The following is a 10,322-nucleotide window of genomic DNA, read 5'->3' on the forward strand; positions in this document are numbered from 1 at the left end:
CATGGCTAACTCTAAAATAAAATCATTTAGAAAATGTAGACAATAAAACTTTCACTGTAGCGCTATTACCTTTTTCAAGGCCTTCGACTAATTACGGTGTCGCCAAGTGTAATTTGACGAACACTTATAAGCCTCATTTGACCATATCTTCTCGAAAGAAGCCAGTGAGTGTCCAGTGGTAACAGACAGCGATATTATCTACTCATTAAGACGGAAGCGCCACATGGCAGAATTTTAGGACCGTTTGTTTTTAATTGTGACGGCGAATATGGGCCTGGGGTGCAGCGGAATGGCTATCGCCGAGTGGGCGCTGCTAGCAGGCTACGAAATGGCCCTTGTTTGTGTGTGAACGCTATCATGAGCCCACTCCTTTGAAGTGCCGAAAAACCCACGTTAGAAATGGTTCAGGTGCAGAGTGCTTCTCTGCGCATAATACTCGGCCTTCACCGTTTCTTTTAGCAGCTGCGGACAAACAGAAAAAAATTCTTCAAATGTACGAATTTAGGGCGCGCAAGCCCCCTGCTCCCCAACATTTGGTCCTTTACTGTTTATGTGTGGCACCCGTTCTTTTTAATGTCTTCCTTTCCTCCATAGATTATGATATTATTAACGCCGGTAACAATGAATGTCTTCTAAGAAATTTTAGGTATGCCGACAATCACCTGGTGTTACTAAAAGAACCACCTTTGGCCTACCTGGACAAGGGGGAACTTGTGCTAACAATCTTTAGACAGCATGGAAAAAGCCTAATAGTTACCCATGAGCTCTCTGTCGAACACAGCCTACAGTTTTTAGATGTTGAACACACTTTTGGGGAGAAACACACTTGAGGGATGTATAAAGCCAGGCTCACACTAGCGGGAAACTTCCCGCAGCGGCGCAACGTTCATGGCGTCGCAGCGTCGCAGCTCCTCGGAAGGACGCTCACACTACGCCCGTTTTCCCGCTGCGTTTGTCGTGGAATGTAGAGGAGGCGAATGCGAGCGGAGCGAGAAAGAGTAGTCACGTGACAAGAGCGAAAGGAAAGCACGCGCTTTTCTCGTGCACAAGTGGGCGGGTTACTCAAGCGACACCAGCAATGCTGCCGTCGCTCGCGCAGCCGCCGCCAGGAGTAATTGAACTTGGACTGACGTCACGGTCTGCGCTCCTCTCCGATTGGCTACTCCGTTCTGCGGGACGGGAAAAATAGCTCCCGACCCCATCGCTCCGCGGAACGTCAAACAAGTCAGCCTGCGGGAAAAAAACCGGTTTCTGCGGGAAGCGGCGCGCGGAGAACTTCCAGCGTTGCGCGTTTTCCCGCTAGTGTGAGCGTGCCTTAACCCAAGGTCGAAAAAAGATCTGCTGCAGCATGATTTCGCTCACTCTAAAACTCTGAAGAGGGCAATAGCAAACCAATTTCTTTCATCGGCACTAAACAAATCCTGCACTCATGCTGTAAAGAATAGTCTCTGTAAGCAGATTGAGAGACTAAGGAAAGCAGGCTATCCGCAGCAGGTGATTGTGTCAGTTACTGAGACCTTGCTGCAGATAGTAAAGGGACAGAAGAAAACATCCGAGCAAAAAAACTGAATTGGCGCCAGTCGTAGTGCCTTATACGCATCGAATTTCGCGCAACCTGAAAAAAAGTAGCAAATAAGCACAAAGTATCAGCTGTATTCTCAGCCCTCATTGAAGCTTGCGAAACTATGCCCTCGCATAATGGATGCAAAAGAAAATAATGTTGGATGCGGGCAACGCCATGCCATTCCCTATGTGAAGTGTGGTAGCGGGATTGCATATGAAATTCCTCTTTTTTTGTGGTAAATTATATAGTGTAAACGAGCAAATGCGTTAATTAGAGGGGACGGCAACACGAGTTAACAATTCAGAACGATGCGAGCCTACATCTGCAAAAACACTGTAAAAACTGTAAATGCCAACCGAAGCTGACCAAAATAAAAATATTATTAAAAAGACGTGACACTCTGGCACGCGTACTGCTGGGAGCGTTTTACATCAGAAAAAAGGTTGATATCTGCATCAGCGATACTTCTGTGCACCTGAAAGGGGAAGGTGAACTTTTCTTGGCGACACGTTTGTGATATTACAAGTCTTGATATGACGATTAATTGCAGAAGTGTATTTATGCACGCACATTCCTTCTCAACAGACAGTTGTGAGTTAGCGCCTGTCTGGTTCCTCTTATGTACTGCGCTAGAAGTGTTCCACTTTGAAAGTATGAATCAACTAGCCAGGAAACAAACGTTGGTAAAACCCGCTGACAGTTTAGTTTGCAGAACGCTATGGCTTTACGGAAACAAGCGTATTCGCATATCTAGACAAAGCACAAATAAAAACGCCGCGAAGCGAAACCCCAATTTTATTGATGACTCCAAAGCTTGGAACCAATGGTACCCATCTCCGGCGAAGGGGCTGTGAGAGGCCGACGAACGCGTTCTGCGACAGCTGCAGACCGACACTTTCTAGTGTCCAGCCCAAACTGCTCTCTACGCCCAAACGTGAAACTCGAATGCCCGTACTGTAAACTGAGTCGTTGCCCTTTCTCCTACATGATGTGGGCATGTCATTCTAGTCCTCATTTTCCTCGCTATCCTGCCCCCATTGGCGAGACTGGGAGGCCTTTATCCTCGGGTGCTCGTCGGTCGGGGCCCAAGAGGCCTTAGCCTGCCGTGCTCGCGAGGCGGCTGGTACTTGCGGCGGCCCGGCTGGGGCTTTTGACCAATTGAGGACGGTGTTCACCATATTCGCAGGCTCGCGTCCTTCTATGATGGAGAAAATAAAACGTTTCACAAGCAAGCCCGCTCCGCCGTCCGCAAAAAACATGCCCCTCAATTGACGCCAGCGCCACCCTGCGGCCACTCTGGGCAGCGTACCAGGGGAACGAAGTTTTATGACCAAAAACAGTATTGCAGGACAATGCCCCAACCTTCCCTGCTCTTTCTTTTTCTGTTTTTGTTTCTCTTTTCCTTCTTTTTCTGTCACTCTGCACACCTGTTCTCGTCTTGTTCCACTGAACTATTGCAATGTCCGCGTTTGATGTTTCTTTGTTTGGCATTTGGTGCAGCGGCGCCTTTTGAGTAAAGCATGTTATCCAGTCTTGCCCTTTCCATCGAATGGGGTACGTTGGCAGGGTCACACCTACTCGTTTTTCATCAAGTCGATGATCTCGAAAATCGATTATTGTAAGACTGCACTGACGAAGGGAATTATTTACATTCCCCAAACTGCCGGCGAAATGAACCGTGAAAACGAACACTCGCGTTTGTGTTAACGTTCTAGTAACATTATATATATATATATATATATATATATATATATATATATATATATATATATCCAGTATGCACTATTAGGGGCATAATGTCTGCTTTGCTGTGTAGTCCCCTACAACGACCACACCAAAATATTTCTCGCAGTTCTGAAAAAAAAAACTGTGAATGTAAATAACAATAATTCTGTATGTTCAGTTAAGTACGAACCACAAATATCTGACCATATCGTCATTTCGTAACCGTTAACATTTCTTGGGCGGTTTATACAGCTGATATCTGCAGGTTGGCAAGCAGCCTACGGACTGGAGACAAATTTTTCGACTTGGGATTAACGGTTTTTCTTACCCCTCATCTGAAACCGCCGCTCTGGCAAGTTCACGCCTCAAGCCAGAAACGCGTTTAAGAACGAACGCTAAAGAAGACAAAACTGAACAATAGCCACAAAAGCGTTCACCTAGTCCTTATTCAAATGAGCGGAGCTGCAAATCTCTCACTGCGAGGCGATCAAGCTAGGTTACTGTGCCGAAGGATTAATTCTCAAGTAGTTCGGGTAGCTTATTGAGCAGCCTCTGTTTCCCCTCGTTTAAGCAGCACTGCCAGCGATATCGAGACTCGAGAAAAGTCGAATTTTCTCCTTCAGCTGGCAAGCATTTCTAACGGAACTCTTTTCGATGTGTAAAAGTGCAAGATACGTTTTTTGACAGCACGCGCTACGCGGGGCACTGCAGCTGGTCCGGCTTAAAGTCTCGGCTGAAAGTCTCGGCTAGCATACTTCACTGCGCTCCATTATTTGTTCTTACTAGGGTGGAACATGAAGGTTACAAGAGTAGTGAAGACTCGAAAATTGCAACACTGCTCCCACTCTTATAATAAGGACGGTTTTAAAGCAATAGCTTCATTACGCGATGTACAGCCAAGGTCTCCGTGCACAGGAATATGACCTTGAAGCCAAAAGGTCAAACCATACAACACTCGTGGTGTCGCTCTGGTGTCACACTCCATGGTAACAAGGTCAAAAGGTGAAATCGATGAACTATGAAGTGAACACATGTTTCGGTCTCGGGTGATTGCCGCAGGCTATTGCGCAGCATGGAGACCGAAGAGAGGGACGAGAATGAAGCTATCGCGTACACCCTAAGTTTAATTATAGCTAAACCATCAACAATTTTCCCTCTTCATTAATAAATATTTTCAGTGTTCGAGAGAGTAGTAGCTAATAAGCGGTTTTGTAGGATCACAGGTTGCACGGGAGTTCATCAATATCTAAATTTAGCCTTCTGCACCTCACTCTTCGTTCTGCGACTGCGATAAGCCGAACTGATGAAACGGTTAAAATTAGCAGGCACACACCGCAGTGGTTCGTACACCGCCAGAAAAGACACGTTGTACTGATCTAAGTGAAAGCCCGACGTGCTGTATTTCGTGCTTCTCTCTACACCGAAAGTGCATTTGTGTCAACTAGAGCATTGCTAAATGATGCGAAAGCTATGTTGTTTGTCTACCTAGCTTATACTCAAACGTGCAGTGCTGACTGGACAGCCTAACGAGCGCTAGATATCCGAACGTGCCTCATCATCCTCTTGCTATGTTTTTTGTTTTCACCATATCAGTACATGCAAATCGTTTGTGACAGAGTGCTTAGGAGGCCAAATCAGCAGCCACGGCCGCGATGAGCAGTTTACGTTGGGTTGGGCTCAGGAGAACGGTGCGTGTGACAGTTTTGGCGCGGACAGGCTCTCATTATAGAGTTGTTTTGCCGGTCGCATCACTTCGGCCACACGGTGAAAGTGGCGCCGGAAGGAGGGAGGGCTGGAAATCTACCATTATCTGCGCGGGACGTATTTCCGCACGTTTGTGCAGCGCACAAGCTTTCCCACAGCAGACAGCATTTAGCGCGCCGTTTTGAGCGAGGCATAACTGTCACGGTCGTTGGAGTCGGACTTTCTTTCTTTCTTTCTTTATGCAGTGTCAACTTAATACGCCACACGTGCGATGACTTCCATGGCTGCTTTAATGCCGGTAGGAGAACAAAATGGGGGGGAGGTGGCAGCGCAGACGGACTCGGAAAGGAAGAAACTGTGTGTCCGGGACTACGAGTGTGAGCTTCCTCTCTCCGCTTCCATTCAGTTTCCTTCCAGTTACTGCATACGCGCGCTGCTTGCTGGCACGTTCACTGCCAGAGCACACACTGGGCTGCGATTTCTGACGAAGAGCAACCGCCAGAGTATTCACCTATAATCATCACACGTTAAAGCCGTTAGTTGCCATTGTCGTAGTATAAGTCGAAGCGCTCTCTCTGGTCACATTGATTCTAGCGCCTTGAAAAGGTAACTCATGCAGCAACAAACCCATTCTGGCACATTTTTAAGTTGCCAGTCGTGCAGGTACAATTACTTATATTATTAACTGAGGTCTGATTATCATATTGCCATTTTACAGCGAGATCGCATTATAAAAGCATTGCGTGAGCATAAGTATGAATGTCGAGGCAGCGGTAACAAAGGAGCGCTTTAACTCGCCTCTGTCGCCGAGTCCCGTCGCTCTGTGCGATGTGCACCAGCGGCAACGAGAGGCGTTGGCGACGTCGTCGAGCGACGCATCGCCTGTGATTGTCGCCTCATGCGGTTACCGCTTAAGCACTGGCTTAAATATAGCGAGTATTACACCTAATGATCAAAACGACGAGACGAAGGGTTCAGTTTGACATATCTGTTGACGCCTTTTAGCTTTACTTCCGCTCTCCGCTTTGTTTCTGGGGAAAAGTGGAGCCTTTGGCAATTGACGTGTCTTGCAAAGTTAGCAAAATTATGAAGATGAGGCAATGGCGGCGTTGCACCATCTTCTATTCCTCTTGTTCTCTGCCCGCTTCTCTTCAGCCATCGCAGAGGAAGCCCCGGATCAGTCCTGGAAATCAGAGACACCCCAGTACATCGAAATGCATAAGGGGTCCGAATAATGAAGCACTCGGGCCAACGAAATTCGTGCCCCGCTCCTTGCCTTCTCTCCTTGCTACCATCACTACGACAGTTATGCAACGCATTAACACGCCGGTAAAGAGGCAAGCAAGTTTGCACGCCCGTCGGCACGGTGCATCCACGCGACACCTTCCCGAGTAACTTCGTACAGTGTACCTGTAGAGTTGCGCGTGGTATTTGCATACGTCATTATTTCGGCACTGAACAGAGTAGCGCTCAAGTAAATCGCTTATTGCAGGCCACCAGTGGTTTCCTGGGTTCCCTCACAGAGTCGGTGTGAGTTTCGTTCGTCCTCGCAAGCAATACAGCTACACAGCTTCATGAAATGATGCAAGAAACACATTCGGGCAGCTTATTCGCTATCACTTAATACCATACTGGGAACGTAGGAAGACATATCGCTTGTGGAATAAAGATCCTTTCCTTCTCCTTCGCACTTTAGTGAATTATCATTTCACATAATATACCAAAGATGCAAACACAAGTGAATCTACTGGCACGTTCAAGCAAATGTATGTCGAGCATCATCTACAAAAATCGAGCTGTACTTTAAGTAAGAAAGAAGTACATGTAGAGAAAAAAACCTTTAAACGCTAAAATCTGTAAATAAACAATAGCTACAAAGTACCTTGGCTGATTTAGGGCACATTCAATAATTAGTGTTATGCTTCATGACGGCACTCCATCCAAAAAGCCAGCTACATGCGATCTAAGAAAACTATTATATTTCAGAGTTTTGACCACTCGCAATGGAACCTATAATCTAAAGGTTAGCATTCAGAGCACAGGGCTCCGCGCTTTCTACAGAATCCTATGTTTTCGCCTTTGCAGTGACTAAGCGAGCACACGTAAACCTGACAATGCAGTTCAAAAGAGAACAACGACTGTTGCAACAAGGATCGATATCTTAGCGCTGGAATTGACAGACTCCCTGAAGGCACAAACTTCGACTGAATCAAACAAGCTGGGAACTTTCAGCTTCACTTGCTTAACTCCATACTTACCCAAAAATTGCTTTATAGAGGAAACGCACGTAAGCACGGAGAAAGCCGAAGCAGAAGAAAGATGACGGGTGAAAAACGAGAGAAGTATCTCTTTCTACGTAGCAGTTACAAGGCCTCGGCCGCTCAAGAGCAGCGGAGCACAGAAGGTCGTTACACATCGCTTGAACGGCATCCTCTCTGGCTGAGTTCCTACCGTCGCGTAGGAATGCTTCCCTGGGCATCCCGCGTTCCTTCTCCGGTCGTTTCACCTCACGAGTTTGCGGCGGCCGCCTCCTATATATGCTTCCAGCTCCCCACCCTACTTCGATCTTCGGGCTGCTCCAGGTTTATCTGTGCAAGCGCTTTCCAGTCGTAGCGTTTCTTTCTTTTTTGCCCGCTGATCACTGCCGGCGAGTCCCGCTCTGGCTCACCCAAGTCCTCTTTCGTAAATAACTGCGCGTACGGATTCGCAGTAATTAAAAAGATCGAGACAATTATAGTGTAAGCAGCATTATAATGCAGCGACAGCGCGTCTATACCAACATTTACATTCCCCATGCACTTCAGCTTATGGCATAGTTTGTTACACAGCCCGTGTTCTCCACAGATGCTGGAGCAGAAAAGAGGCTGAAGGCACAAAATATTTACTGAGCGCAAAATAAATGGGAATACGACAATGCTTCACAGCATTGTTTGGTTTTGCTATATTTTGCTACATGAGCTGGCTTTTTCTTCCATTATTTTTTTCTTGGAAGCGAGTCTCCGCAGTATCTCACGCGCAGGCTCGCATGGTCACAGGCTTATTCTCACTGGCTCCGTACGAAGAAACAGGAAACGCTCGTAAGCTATCGAGGAGTGCTGTAGCAATTAAAGCATGCGTCTGCATTGGCTGCGATACCGCACAGCTGTAAATGTTGCCTACATTTTCAGTCGCATTCCCCTCAAGAATGAATGGGCGTTATAAAGAAACGCGTCATTAAAGTAATGACCTTCAAAAAAAAGAGGCTGTTGTCTTACTGCCATGATTCATAACGAAAGCTGCCAATTTCTATAAGCTCACCTCACGTTATGGCAACGAGCGTCCTAAGGACTACTTTGGCCACTCCACATTGAACGTAGATACGTAAACTTCCATAAGCGTCAACGTGTGGGTTGCCCCACTTCGCTAGCAAAGGGGTTTTCGGAAAAACACGCAGTCCACGTTTATAAATCGCATGCCCTTCATTCGCCAAGAAGGGCGCTTTGGGGGTGGCACGTTGACCTACCCGGTTTCCAGCACCGCCGCGGCTGATATGAAACCAGGGCCCCTTTGTGTGGACAGTCCATTTAAGCTTGAGGTCGGGTTCCTCTACAGAGTCCACATTTATGTTACAGGTGCCTTCAAATGCCCTACAAGAGACTTTGTGGGTAGCATGTGGACACGTCCGTTTCCTAGCGGCACAAAAGTCGGTAGGCGACCTACAGCGGAATTTTGCGGGCAGGTTTGACGGGGTATTTTTCCGGGTAGAGCCCTCATTCGTGTTGCACCTGCCCCCAAATAATCTACCACAGACATGTAGCATATGGGCACGCCAGGTTTCCAGTTCCGCCAAGTCTAAACGGGACGTGTGCGGCTTCGTGTGGGTGGCCCCGCATGGGTTGACGGCGCATATTCACATGCAGTCCACAATAACGTTGCATCTTCCCTCAAGTACCCGACCAGGGACCGATGCGGGCTAGATTCGAAAATGTATTCAGCCCTAGCCCAAGCGAAGCCAATAGGGACCCATATAAGTTCGACAAGAGCCAGCTGCATTTCGGCTGCTCCACGTATACCTATGGGGCCGACATAAATAATAGAAGGGTTGCCCTAGTCCAGCTTGCCCATGTGAGACCCGCAGATGCCCAGCTTTGTGTGCTACTTGGGTTTACACAAAAATTATTTTCGCTCATGTTAAAATACAGTCGCCACGCGACATATTAATCATCGCCCTCTGCTGCTTTTCTCCACGGTATCTCATGGGAAAGAACTGCTCACAATAAAACGAAATGTCGCAAAGGTAACATTTGTGAAAGCAATACCTTATAGCATTCTTGGCATCGGGGATTAAGGTATAGCATTTCTGAACTGTTCCGTTGAGCTGGTGTGACTAACACATTGTAAATGTAATAATTGTTTTTCAAGTAAATGTGCTCCAAATATGCTACATAGAATAAATGAAATATTTATAAGCATGCTTTAAAATAGAAAGCAATCAGTTGCGAAAAAATTACCACAACAATATAATGGGGGCAGAATGGAACAAAACTAAATTGAGCAAAATATTACCAGACCAAAACCAGAGCAGAGCAAAATATCGTGCGAGCATCGACTATGTGCTCAGTCAGTGCCTTAACACAAGTGACTAAGAAGAAAGGGAGGGAGGGTGAGAGGCAGGTAGGCAGGAAAGAAGGAATCGAGAACTGTTGTAAAGCACTTAATAGTGGCAAAATTATTTAACTCACCTAAACTGCCCTCTCCGCTGGACAGTAACCTACTGGCTTCGAGAAACCGCAGTGTGTAGAGGAAAGAGGCTAAGAGGAAAGGGAAAGCGTCATCATTACACTATCCTTTACCTCTCTTGCTGACCTGCAGCTTCACACTGTCAGTCGACATTATTGCAATGCTGTATGGTGAAGGAACACAGTATATAACACCGGTGATGTATTCGAGTTTTCATATGAATGCTTGACTGCTCCTCATTTATGTTACATTATATTGCAGAGTGCTGCCATGTACGTAGAAACTAAGATCAGTGCAGTTCCGCTTGCGAATTGCGCTGGCCTGGGCGCATAATACAAATTAAGCTGCGTAGTAAGTTGAAAGGTCATGAAGTGTGAAAATATATGGCGAGCGCATTCAACTCTACGATGGGGTCCCGCCAGAGAATGCCGGAAGTAGGTCATTTGCTTCTGCATATTCATTTGGCTCTTTATGAGCGTGCCTAGACGTGCGCTATAGATGTGTAGCGCCGGCATCTTTGCGGATACTAGCTGTGGCTTTCGGAATATGCATGAGTCCTTAATTAGAATGGCCGCAACAGCTAGCCGCGTGTTGCGAGCTTGAACTTCTC

The sequence above is a fragment of the Amblyomma maculatum genome, chromosome 2 (genome assembly GCF_055883805.1).
Source record: "Amblyomma maculatum isolate TAMU_Amacu chromosome 2, ASM5588380v1, whole genome shotgun sequence".
Taxonomy (NCBI): domain Eukaryota; kingdom Metazoa; phylum Arthropoda; class Arachnida; order Ixodida; family Ixodidae; genus Amblyomma; species Amblyomma maculatum.